Source organism: Parasteatoda tepidariorum, chromosome 2, assembly GCF_982258835.1.
Source record: "Parasteatoda tepidariorum strain Cologne lab strain chromosome 2, Ptep-v5.0, whole genome shotgun sequence".
Classification (NCBI taxonomy): domain Eukaryota; kingdom Metazoa; phylum Arthropoda; class Arachnida; order Araneae; family Theridiidae; genus Parasteatoda; species Parasteatoda tepidariorum.
Window position 1 is genome coordinate 83,344,962 of NC_141756.1, and position 9,528 is coordinate 83,354,489.

Genomic DNA, 9,528 nt, shown 5'->3' on the forward strand with positions numbered 1-9,528 from the left:
AAGAATATTTATCAAGGAAGCAAGTCTAGACGAAGAGCTGTAATTGTAATGTTGTTTTGCTAATCAAAAAATGGTTAAAAAATAGTAATACCTCAAGTACTTATTTTCGGGAACTCGATTTTTTTTTCTACCTTTTGAAATACATTTTTTCTACAATTACTTATTGTGGTTTAGTATTATTCACACTTTCAAGCTGTCAATATTTCACTATAAACCCTAAATATATTTCTAAACAAATTTTGAGTCTATCCTTAAATAATATTGATCGTTTGGGGTTGGTTGTGTAACCTAAATACTTCACCTGCCGCCCCGCATAATTTTAATTCATAGGCCGGTGGAACGATATGACCGATTCCAAGAGAAGAAAAATTCTTTTTCCAACGCGGTTTGCGAATAAGATATTTCTCTGTTTAACGTTGGAAACAAAACAACATAAAACTGAGAGAGTAAAAGAAATTTTGAGTAAGTTAAAAAATAAGTTAATTAATTTTTCTTATTAAATATTATTGCATTTCATGTATGGTTTTAAACAATTTTGTTTCAAGCCTTGAGTGATTTAGAAATTTGTAAAATAAATAAAATAAAATTTATTACGATATTACATTTCGATATCTTAAGTTATAATTAAGAAAAGGGACGAGTGGTTGAGTTTTCAAAAAGTACTAAGTATATTTAAGAAGTATTTTTTTAAAAAAAAAAATTAATTTGGTTCGGTTTTGTTTAAAAAAAAGTTTCTAATTCCAAAATTAGTTTTATAAAAGCTAAGACCATGTTCTTAATCACAATCGCCAATAGTCATCATTACTGAGCTTTGTATATTATGCTGTAGCTTTTACATTTTCACGAAAATCAGTTCAGTATTTTGGTACAATAATCTTATACGGATATATTATCGAAAAATGCAATATTGCTTCATTTTTTGAAAATTTTGCCGTGCTATTCTCTCTTAATTCTAACTTTAATTTGGGATTATTATTTAAAAATTTCCAATTAACTTCTTGCTTTTTGACCACAAACTAATTATGTTGGGCATGAACAATTCAATTCCGGTAAAGGTTCTATTAGTAAGGTTTGTCTTTAGGGATAAATTTTGTTTAATTTTTCTTAGTCCTACTCTTTTTATTTTTTCAGATATTAAGTATGGCTGATGCTCAAAGCCATATATTAAAGATTTTATGGATTTGCCTTCTGATATTAGCAGTAACAGATGCTACTCTGATTGCAAAAAATGTACTAAGATTGCTTCTCCAAAGAAGACACTTGTTACTATTGCCGATTCCTATACCTATAGTCAGAAATGTAAATCCTGCAGTCAGGTAAGCACAGAATAGAGAATATTCTTATTTAGAGTCGAGAGAGACGTAAATAAATTTCAGAATATTGATTCTAATTTAATTATTATGTTAAATCGTCACACTGTCATGCCACACTGTATAAAATATTGGCACTTTGGGTGCATCATCTGTTAATTCCATTTTATAGTAGAATTTTTTTTACCGCAATTTTTACAGTTATCTTAACTCAATTAGAGTGATTCAGAGATTTTACGGTAATTATTGCTGTAAAAATTACGGTATATCAGATTATTTGTTCCGTAATATATTCTGGTGAAAATGCATATCCGTTGAAAATGCAAAATGCTTGCATTTCCATCAAAAAGTACTGGCATCCTGAGAGCCGGTACTTTTTACCGTTATTTGATCCGGATTTTTTTTTTTTTTTTTTTTTTTTTTAACAATGTGCAAGATTTGAAAATACAAGTCCTGAAAAAGACAGTCTTTAAAAATAAATAATAAGGAAAAGTTAAGTTCATTTATGAGTTTTTGCTCAAATGGAATCACAGTGTCGTGTAATCAAGTTTAAGAAGAAGAATTGATTTGTACGATAATATGGTGAAATTAAGCACTGTATCAAGGTTGTAGCAAATTTGAATAATATTTTGGTTCAATACGATCCAAACCTTCTTATGATGTAAAACATTTACTGACATTAGTATAGAGAGTGACATTAATATAAGTGACTTTTACTATTTAGGAGGCATTAGGGAAGTTTTACTGATAATTGTATCCAAGGCCACTGTAGAAGTTTTATGAAATCAACCAAAATTATTTGAAAACATTTCAAAATGTTTTACACTGCAAAAAATTCCACATCAAATAAAAAAGTACCGACACTCAGGTTTTCATTACTTTTTTACAGTAAAATCCATTTTGATCAGATACATATTAGAGAACAAATAATTTGATATATCGTAAATTTTTACAGTAATAATTACAGTTAAATGTCCAAAAAACTCGAATTAAACATACATTTCTGTAAAAACTACATAATATTTTACGGTAAAAATGGATTTTACGTTTGATAAACCCTAAGTGCCGGCACTTTATATCGTAATTTGATCCGGAATTTTTTATAGCATACTGAAATAGCTGTACATTTCCCGATGAAGGATTTGTTCCAACTTCTCGAAAGTAGAAGGAGTTTACCGGTAAACTGTACCCAAAAAACAATTTGCGCTTTTATTTATTCAGCTTAAACTCAATGCCATAACGCATTTACATCTTGAAATATGAATGCGTTATGGCATGGGATATAAATGCACATTCATATCTGATTCTTTTAATAATTTTAATATGATAGAACTGCAAAAATAGCTATGAAATGATTAAAACCCGGACATAAGAAATAATTATCCAGTGGTAAACTGTTATGTACCCTCTACTTAGTAAGTGGTATAAAGTTGCATGACTTCGAACGTCGGGGTATAGCGAGAAGGGATAAAAAGAGGCTAGATGAGGAGCGAAACCAAAATATTACTGTCTAAGTAAATAAAATATTGTTTCTGATGTATTTTTTTTACGTTGAATCGAATAACATCAAGTACGAGACAATAAGACTAGTAGTTTAGAAGTTATGACAACTTTATGCACAAAAAGTACAATGTATGATTTGTAACTGTTTATGCATTTATCACTTACTTACATATACTACTTTAAATTTATAACTTCCTGAGAGGAGGGTACTGGAACAGTTTGTGACTAGGTGGAACAGTTTCTCTTTTGGATGCCAGGTTTAAGTCTTGTTTTCACTGTGCAATGAATTATGAAAAATAGTCAGCTCATCTGAAGTATCCAGAAGAGAATATAGTCTTATTTTCGCTTTCAGAAAACGTGAAGCTAGCTAAAAATTTTTTGTGTGGCAAATTTTAAAAATTATTTCTCAAAATTTTTTTTAATCGGTATTTAAGTCTTAGACATCATTACACTGAGAGCATATTTTTATTCAAAAGTAGCAAGTTTCTCAAGGAGAGCTCAAAATTTGCTACACTGCATAAAATAAGAAACACTTCCATATTATTTTTGGGGGAACAGTATCGTTTTGCAAAATTCCTGTATAAAACTTAATGGCAAAAACTGCTTTTAATTTTTTTGAAAGGTTGAAAGATTGCTTGAAGCTTTTAGAAAAATTGCTAGTTGTTAAAATATTGGTTGCAGTAAGAGAAGGATATATTTTTCTTTTGTTATTCCATTACTATTCATCGGAATTCTATTACTTTCTGGAATACTTTATTTTCTCTTGTTTTATTAATTGTATGCTTTGATATTATTCAGTTACAAGTAATTTTCTCTTTAGGGAAGCAAGTTTTTCATGGCAAAGGCAGGATATGTTCCCCATACCACCAGATTATTATCCACCTTATCCTCCTTATGATCCTTATCCTGATGTTGCTTATCCTTATCCATGATGGGCTTGAAGTTAAATAGTCTTAGAACTTTGATGCGACGAACTTGTGAATCATATACTGATCTGCTATTGCATATTTAGATTCTGAAGCTCTTAAATTGCTAACTTAAAATGATCTGTATAGAAATGTTGTACATCTTCGGAATTATTTCTTATATTAAAGAAAAGTAAATGTAAACACAAAGAACATTTATCATTGAAGTGATAATTTTGTATTTGCATGGTATTTATTATGTATGTTTCCAGAAAAACAATTCCGGTATTGTACTTAATGTCCGAAATTGACCAGTAATGTATGAAGGATTAAAATATCCCCACATTAATGAGACTGCAATGCCAAATGATAAACCAACAACGTAAGAATATTTATTATTTATTGGAATTAAGATTATTGATTATTTTTAATTTGTATTAGTAAGATAAAATTTTGATAATAAGCATTAATAATAATAGGATTAACCGAGATAATAATTCGGTGGGGGTTATTTGGGCTATTTTCCGGTATACATATTTGTCCGATATTCCCTACATTCTTATTTATAGGTAAAAGACCATTGCCCTCTATTACTTACATTGATGTTTTTCTTTAGATCCGACATATAGTTGCCTAATATTCTTAACACTAATGTTTTCCTGATCGTATATTATTAATTGTAATCAAGTAAGCAGATTAAAGTAAAATTTTTGTTAAAAAAAATTATTTATGGAAAAGTGAAAATGATACTTTTTATTTGCTCTCGACTGAGTAATATATATTTTTTCAAATAAAGAAAGCAAAGAAAAAACAATACACTGTTTCTTATATTTTATGCTTTGCCCAAGGAGCATTTGTTGTTGTATGCAGTTGTTAGAAATTGTATACACTGTCTAGATAAATTTCATAGTAATTCACATATTTCATGCTTCGTAAAAAACCTGGGCAGTGCTTGCAATGCTGGAATTTTCTGAATTGTCGGTAACATTTACAAAAATACTTACTGATTGATAAATTATAACAATGATGATATGGTATAATTTTTTTAATGAATAGAATAAAACTAAATGATTTTTAGCCCTAGTTTAAAAGAGGCATCTTTGAGTTTCGAATTTCATATTAGTTTTAAGTACACTAATGTATTTGTTACTCTAATTTACAGAGAAATAACGTAATAGTTTATGAAGATTTCAACTGAAAAGAATATGTAAGTTATTATATATTATAAGTTATTGCAAATTACGAGGAGATCATTGCGGTATGGGATTTAAAGTAATCCGCAACTACGTATAGTTATTACATATTATAACAGCAACCACACATATTTTATTCCGTTATCAAATGAAGCAAATATGCTTTCAAAACAATGTAAAAGTTTTTGAAAGTTACACACGTTAGACAGAAATTTAATTTGCTATCTTTTACGATATATATCATAGAATTACTAGAAAAAATGTTTTAGTTCCGTAGTCTTACTGGAATCCTAGACTTGGCGACGTATTTCAATACAGGGTTACCAGACTTTGAAATTTAAAAATACTACAACGTTATTTGAAAAATTACTGCAAAATACTACTATTTTTAAGCGCTATCTACAGAAGTAATTTGAAAGTTTAAATTATATTAAAAGGTTAAAATACAATTAAATGGATAACAGTACTATTAAAAGGATGAAATAAAAGAATACATTGCTAAGAATAAAATAATTTTTAACATAATTTTAAAATACTGAAACAATAATCTTTTCCCTCTTGTGCACTTATACTTCTGGTAAACGTGTAGTAACAAAGATTTGAATCAGCAACTTTGTATTACAGGAATTGTGTGAATCATAAATGATTTATAACAAATGGTTTAAAACAAATTTGTTGAAAATCGAGCCTAAATGAAAAAAAAAATCCCATATTTTATTTTATATCATGCATAGAAAAAAACATTAAACCTATTTTAACAATGTGTTGGTTGCGCAAAAAGCAAGTAATATTATAATACTATAAATAAGAAATAAATAAACTTTTATTTTTTACAATCATTACTAGATAGAGAGACTAGTACACTGGTGGACAAAATTAAGAGATGGAAAGAATTTTCGCACATTCATTCGCACATGCAAGATACCCGCACACCGCTCCATGTGTTTGACAATGGTTCCGTGAATGCCCAGAGGTACAGGCAGGAGGTCCTAGAGCCCTATGTGCGTCTTTTCAGGGGCGCTGTTGTCTCTGAGTTCATTTTTATGGACGATAATGCGCGACCACATAGGGCTCTCATGGTTGATGAGTATCTAGAAAGCGAGGATATTCAACGAATGGATTGGACAGCCAAATCCCCTGACCTGAATCCTATTGAACATACTTGGGATGCTCTTGGGAGAGCTATTGCGATGCGCCAACCTCCCCCCCCCAGAACCATTCTGGAGTTAAAAATTGTTCTGGTGGAAGAATAGGAGGGTCTTCCACAAGTCCTCCTTAACTTCCTTATTAACAGTATGCATACTCGTTGTGCATGCTGTCTGTCTGTCAGGGGTGGCCATACACCATACTAGAGGCAACACACTCTGTACAAGCCTCACTTTTATTGTCATCTTTTATCCTTAAATTCAGACTACATTGGATTTATTGGCAATAGGTCTTGCCAGTGAATGGCACTTTCATTTTTGTTTTGCATACTTTATTATCATGTAATAAGCTATATCCATACCAAATTTCATTTATTTATATTCAGTATTTTTTGAGTTATTTGGGAAAATGTCTTCCATCTCTTAATTTTGTCCATCAGTGTATAAAACGGACTGTTAGCGGCACATCTTGATTTCCACGGCGACCGATATTTGAAACGACGCCAAGAATAACGCCAAGCTAGAATAATTCACATTTAATTTGTGCTTCCATATATGTCAGTTTTTCGCGGTCACAGTGGAAATCAAGATGTATCCAATTAGCTTATTTCAAAAATCGCTTTTTAGTTCAAAGAACTAGCGTGGAACTTCTTCGCTTCGATTTTAAAATTGCTAATAAAACAAATAACAAAGGAAAGAAATAAAAAAAAAACAAGCAAAATCTTACCACTTTTTAGAAAAATACCACATGTCTATTTTTTGGTGAAAAAATACTACAGTAGTATTAGAAATACTACGTATGGCAACGTGTGTTTCGATAATTAAAGAGAATATCCGTCTTTGAAAAAAAGAATTATATGACGTTGTAAAAGAGCATTAAATATGATTGGACCACTAAAAAAAAGAATTTTTTTTTACTAAAATAGTTTCGTTGTAGAAGAAAATCGTTTGCAAGAAGCAATATTTATTATTCTTTCATCAATTTCTTTAAAAGCGAACAGTAAGACGTACGTTAGCTATGATTTTTAAATATTTTTATTAATTCTTATTATATGTTACTTGATTATTCTTAATAACTGTTATTTGTTCGTTATCTCTTACAATTTTCGATTTGAATTTGTTATAAATCGCATTGTTTAATCTCTGGTTTGGAAATGTCTACTCCACTTAAGGAATACGTTCTCTGCTCTCTCGTCAGTTACTCTAGAGTTCGGCTCGGAAAAATGTCCTAAATGTTTATTCTCATTTACAAGTAGAAAATAAACAAATGTGCGCTAATGAAACTGTCCATAAAGTGACTCAATTAACTGGAATTCCACCTTTGTTTTTTGTGTTAGTCAGGAGAAAAGAAGGGAGGAGATCTACATATAGCTCATAAGAAACGGCCATATGTGTTGGAATGCGTGCTTAATCCCTTTGCAAAGTATGATTCTTTACACTCTTTGCATTACGTAGAAACGTATATCATTTTTTTGTAGAAGGGAAATTTCAACATTGAAAAAACTATTGACTGGAATAAATAACGAAAAAGACATTTATGAAAAAAAAAATCATAAGTCGACGGTACCACGTACTATGAAAGATTTGAAATTTCAGTTGAAGATAAAAAAGTAAGCAGCTTTATCAGAACTGACTGATATAAAGACGAAATTGTATGTGCCGTATTAAGGAGTATTAGGAGATATCAATTATTAATGCAAGGCATACAAGTCAAGTATGACAGGATTTTCCATCTTTTTCGGACATATCTATTGGTCTTGTAGCACCCAGTGAAAAAGGAAAGCATTTAATTATAAGCTACATTGGCTCAAGCGATGGTTTCGTCCCAGGCGTCGGAGAAGTTTTTGTGGAGATTATTACTAAGAAATGGACGGACATCATTTTCAGGAGTGGTTTGAAAATATTGCTATACCAGAAAGTATTATCGTGATAGACAACACTTCCTATCATTCAGCTAAATTGGAGAAAATTTCTTCTCAGTCCTGCAACAAACAAAATAGTCAAGAATCGCTTAGTGACAAAAATATTGATTCTGTTGATGAGATGCTTAAAATTGAACTTCTAGAAAAAGTTAAAGAAGTTAAAGACAATTATAACAAATATTAAGTTAATGAGATCGCAAAAAAGTATAGCCATGTATTCTACGCCTGCCACAGCAGTGAAATCAATCCTATAGAATGGAGTCAAATGAATATACTGATGAATATGGAGTCAGATGAAAGGATACCCTGCGAGGAAAAATAAAACCTTCAAATTTTCTGACGTAAAAATATTTGCTCAAGAAGGTTTGTTTAGATTGTGGCCGAAAATTGTAAAAACTCAATCGATTATGTCATAAAAATAGAAGAATTTTGTTCAAATGGACGGACTTATCGAAAATTTGTGGACTAGAGTTGATATAATTATAAACACAGCTGATAGTGATGGTAGCGATAATACTGCTAAAAGTTCTTGGTTAAGTGATTTAAGTGGCCTGGGATATTAATTGGTAAGTTCAATTTCTATTGTCAATTTGTTTTTAAAAAATTATGCTTTGTGACACGTCTGATACATTTTACTAAATATTGATGCTTCTTCTTCTTCTTCTCATTGGCACGACTGCCCAGGATGAGCCTTGGCCTTCTCTATGCTAAGACATTCTTCCCTTAGCCAAGGTTCTCCAGTTAATTATCTTTAAAATTTGTAGGTCCTTTTCAAGGCAGTCTAAAAATCTTAGGTTTGGTCGTCCTCTTTTTCTTGTACCTGTTGGCCTGGCACAGAAAACTTTTTTGGTTGTCCTGCTATCCTCCATTCTTAAAATGTGGCCTGCCCTTTTAATCCTTTGAATTTTGATAAATTTAATGACATCAGGTTCTTTATATGCTTTGTAAAGTTCCGTGTTTGATCTTCTAAACCAGGTACCGTTTTTACTTATTCCACCAAAAATGCTTCGTAGTATTTTTCTCTCAAAACTAGCCATCATATTTTCATCTCCACGGGTCATTGTCCAGGTCTCACATAAATATTGATGCTTAATTATGCATTATTCATAATTATTATTTTAATATTATTTAAAATTCATTATTGCATTATAATTGAAATTTAAGAGATTGAAATAAATGCTTATAAATTTAAATAAAGATTGATTAATAAATGATTCAGAATAAAATTCTTTTTTTAATAATTGCTTTAATAATAGATCTCACAGTTAAAATCTTTTTCGAAATATTTGGTGACAAATAATTCAAAATTATATTATGCAAATATTAAATTTAACAACTGTTCGTTTGTAACAAAACAGCAAACAATATAATTAACAGTGATATTGTTTGTTGTTTATATTTTAACAATAGTGTGTGTTAAACGAATAGTACTTTTTATTAATTTCAAATACACTCTCTGATTCATTTTTAGAAAAATAATATTAATAAAATTTAAATATGATGCAATTTTTAATTTTTAAAGCATTAAAAACAGAACGATAATTTTTATT

At 30.1% G+C, this 9,528-nt stretch overlaps 1 long non-coding RNA gene across 1 annotated transcript; it reads left to right on the top strand.

Moving 5' to 3' along the window:
• The first annotated feature begins 340 nt into the window (after window positions 1–340).
• On the top strand, window positions 341–4,736 carry LOC147815881 (uncharacterized). The gene is made up of 3 exons (XR_015430885.1): window positions 341–462; window positions 1,132–1,316; window positions 3,634–4,736. It is a non-coding gene; the product is annotated as an uncharacterized LOC147815881 (long non-coding RNA).
• Window positions 4,737–9,528: the final 4,792 nt, after the last annotated feature.